This window comes from Oryctolagus cuniculus, chromosome 7, assembly GCF_964237555.1.
Source record: "Oryctolagus cuniculus chromosome 7, mOryCun1.1, whole genome shotgun sequence".
Lineage (NCBI taxonomy): Eukaryota > Metazoa > Chordata > Mammalia > Lagomorpha > Leporidae > Oryctolagus > Oryctolagus cuniculus.
The window spans coordinates 37,693-41,799 of NC_091438.1; the positions used below are offsets into that span (position 1 = coordinate 37,693).

The window sequence follows — 4,107 nt, forward strand, 5'->3', positions numbered from 1 at the left end:
TGCTTGAGACATCTGAGGGAAAGCTGTAGAGGATGTGATTCTGAAGAACATCTGCTTCATGAGTACTAAGACATATGGATTCTAATTCAACAAAGACTTTTTAGGAAAAAATGTAGCATTCACTTATCTAACATTTTAACCCTCAGGTATTCACCTGAGGTAGTGAAAATACATAATATAAAACATTTTCCCAAATCTGCCAGTAGGCAAGGAGACAAGACCAGAGAGTCCTGGATTATATAAAGCAAAAGGTCATAAATGAGATTAAAATAAAATCAGAGAGATGTTTTTCAGATGCAGAATAGGATTGCAAATTGGGAGACAGATTCAGTTTAAAGTGAACCACGGTTCTTCTGAGGTGGAGCAGGACTGAGGCTTTTATAATAAGGAAAGGGAGGGGATGTCCAGCTTTGCATTCTTTGAATATATACAGGGTAGGGTGAGTGCACTGGTTTGAATTGATGCAGGGACTAGCATGTGATTCAATAGGTCAAGCTGCTCTTCTGACATTGGCATCTCATATGGAGTGCAGCTTTGAGTCCTGGCAACTCCTCTTCCAATCTAGATTCTTGCTAGTTTGTCTGAGATAGCAGTGGATAATGGCCCAAGCATTTCTGTCAACCATATGGAAGACCTGGATGAAGCTCCTGGCTCCTGTCTTTCATCTAATTCAGTCCTGATTGTGGTGGGCATTGTGTAGTAAGCCAACAGATGAGTGATTTCTGCTGCTTGTCTTTCTCAGTCTCTCTGATTCCCAAATAAAAACTAAATTAAAAATGAAGGAGTGGTCATTTGACATAGTGGTGTGACCACTGCTTGGGATGCCTGCATCCCATGTCGGAGAGCCTGGGCAAAGTCCCAGCTCTGCTTCTGACTCCAGCTTCATGTTGGTGTGCATTCTGAGAGACAGTGATGAGGGTTAAAGGAGTTGAGTCCGTGCCACCCTTGTAGAGACCCAGATTGTGTTTCAGGTTGCTGGTTTGGGCTTGGTCCTGCCCCAGTTGTGGCATAAAGTTGGGGAATGAACCAACAGATTTGAGATACACCCCATCTCTACTTTTCAAGTACAAAAATAAAATAATTATTTTAAAAGAGCAACAGGGTTTTCAAAACCTTTAAAATAGAAAGATCAAGCGTTTACAAATTATCACAAATATATTCACAAAAAATGTATTGTGAATAGTATTCTATTTTTTGTTCAGTCTCCACACATGTAGATGCTTAGAAGCGGACAAGTTTTACAACTTCGGCCTAATAGGAATTGGGTAAGATTTAGCCTTTATAGTATTTGATGCTGTCCCTGCTTTACTAACATGATATGGATATTGTCATCTTATAATTTGGTCATTTTAAGAGTAGTTAATTTTGAAATTATTTCAAACTTACAGAAATACCATGAGTGAGTCCCATTCATTGAGAATGCCCAGTTATTATACTTTTAGCACTTTTGCCCCTGACCCACCTCAAGCTGGGCCCCTCCAGTGTTCCTTTCTGAGAAAATGTGGACCCTGTATGGTTCGACGCTGTGCTCTGCTCAGTCTCCCATCCACTCTATGATGGGTGCTATCAACTTGGTACTTAGTGAATTTCTGCCAGATTGATTCACACTCAACCTTTTAAGGATGTATTTAGGTGTGTTCTCATGTGAAGAGAAGGAGTGTTGGGGATCCAGAGTCTCGAGGTTGAGACATTTTCGGTCCCAAAGAGGAAGAAGCCGCTTTTGCCGCTGCACCGGCCCATGCCAGCCCTTCCTCCCTACATCCAGCCTGGCCCCGCAGCGCCGCCTCTTCCTAGTCTCCCTCCTCGGCTCTCCCTGCATGTTGCGGGGTCACCAGGCACCTGGGCTGTGGCAAGGAGCCTGCCGGAGGCCGGTCGGGCGGGGCAGGTGGCGCGGGCAACATCCTGAAGTTTACATTAAACTTCTCCGAGTGGAACCCATGACTTCTGATGAGGACGCTAAAGTTGTGGCTGAACTGCAGGCACAGCGAGGCCAAGAGGGCAAGGACAGCTCTCATCTGATGAATGGTCCTGTGTCTCAAACCACTTCTCAAATTCCATCCCAGCTTTGAGTCAGGCACCAACTAAGGTTTCAGAGCTAAACCCTAATGCGAAAGTGTGGGGGACTCACGTTACATTTGGAAGCAAGTAGTGCAGCTGTCGGTTTGAGTGCTGCATGGGAGGAGACAGCTGGCCATGGTGCAGACTGCAGCCCGCAGGGATTGGATGTCAGTGGTGATGGTGACAAAAGTCGTGAGAATGCAGCATTACCAGATTTACCTGAGTCAAATCAGACACGAACGCTTTGGCTCTGGATCATGCAGAATACGAATCTCTACCTGAAAATAGTGAAACAGGAGGGAATGAATCTCAACCAGAAAGCCAGGAAGACTCTCAAGAAGTACTTAAAAAATTGGAATTCTGTTTATCTAGGGAGACTCTTGCTAGTGCCGTGTATCTTACCTCACAGATGGACAGTGAGCAGTATGCTCTAATTACAATGGTAGCTACCCTTGACTATATCAAGAAACTCAGTACTAGTGTGGATTCGATTGTTGAAGTGCTAAGATCTTTACCTTTAGTCCCGGTGGGTGAGAAGGGAGAAAAAGTAAGGCCAAATCAAAATCGTTGCATAGTCATATTGTGAGAAATATCTGAATCTACCCCTGGGGAAGAAGTAGAAGCACTATTCAAAGGAAATAATTTACTGAAATTTATTAACTGTGAATTTGCCCATAATGATAATTGATTTATTACATTTGAAGCAGAAGCTGATGCACAACAGGCTTACAAGTACCTGTGAAAAGTCAAAACTTTTCAAGGAAAACCAATTAAGGTGCAGCTAAAAGAAAGGCAATAGCTATAAACCCATTTTTGCCAAAGAATGGATTTAGGTCTCTCGACATGAACCTTTATACACAGCAGTGTTACACATCATTTATTTACCTCCAGTATACAGTCCCCAACAACAGTTTCCTCTGCACAGCCTGACTGCCCCCAGACATTGTCAACAATGCGTAGCTATTTCGATCCACCCTTGGTAACTCTATTTCCAAATACTGGATTTATACATGGGTTCACGTCTCCAACCTTCAAGCCTGCAGCCTCTCCTCTGACTTCACTCAGACAGTATCCTCCCAGAAGCAGGAAAAATTCCTTTGGCTATAGGAAGAAAAGGGAGAAGTTTACAAGCAGCCAAACTCAGTCTCCAACACGACCAAAGCCTCCATCACAAACTTTGAACTGGGGCTGTCCAACTTCCCCCCATTACCTGGAGCTGCAGGTAATTTGATGACAGGACTTGTTTGAAAACAGGCCATCTAGCTCGGTAATAGGATTAGCAAAGGAAAGGAGCCTCCATGCAGATGCAAGTAGGAACGCTATTCCTGTAGTGGTCCCCAGAGAGCCCTCACTGCTGGCTTCTTGTGCTGTATCAGCAACATATGAATGATCCCCCCCCCCACCCATTTACCTGAGGATCCCAAGGTGGTAGAAAAGCAGAAGGAAACCCACAGTGTGAACAGACTCCCCCTGTCCTTACTACAACTGCGTGTAAATCGGTGCAGGTGCATGGAGCTGCCACAGAATTGCGAAAGCCCAGTTACATGGAGATTTGTCAGAGAACGAGTAAAGAGCCACCTTCTTCCCCACTGCAACCCCCAAAAGAGCAAAAGTTAAACCCTCACAGTTGTAGGAAGGAGGAGAAGAAGCTCGCTGCACCTGTGGAGAAACAGAGGGAGCCCCTGCTCTCAAGTCCACTCCCAGAGTCTCCAAAGACAAGGGAAGGCAGCCTGGGCACCGGCTCTCACCCCCAGCTGTTGGAAAGTGTCTTCACAGAGGACAGGACACTCCCCCCAAGTCTCCTCAGTGAAAATCCTATGTCTGGGAGTGGTTGCATAGAGCTGTATTAGCCACAAGTGAAACACTTCCCACTCAGTATGAGAATGAGCCACTGGTTAGGCACTTGCAGTGTCTGTGAGCCCCACAGAATGCCTGCAAGTTATTTTTTCTTCTCTGAGTCAGATTCTCCCCCTCTTAAAAGAAAAACTGTTTTTCAGGATTTAATTAATATAAACCTTATTTTTGGTTGGTGCTTAACAGGAGATGATG

At 44.8% G+C, this 4,107-nt stretch overlaps 1 pseudogene; it reads left to right on the plus strand.

Annotated features, from left to right (window-relative positions):
* The first annotated feature begins 1,907 nt into the window (after nt 1–1,907).
* Nucleotides 1,908–3,868, plus strand: LOC127488855 (la-related protein 4B pseudogene; annotated as a pseudogene).
* The last annotated feature ends 239 nt before the right edge of the window (nt 3,869–4,107 follow it).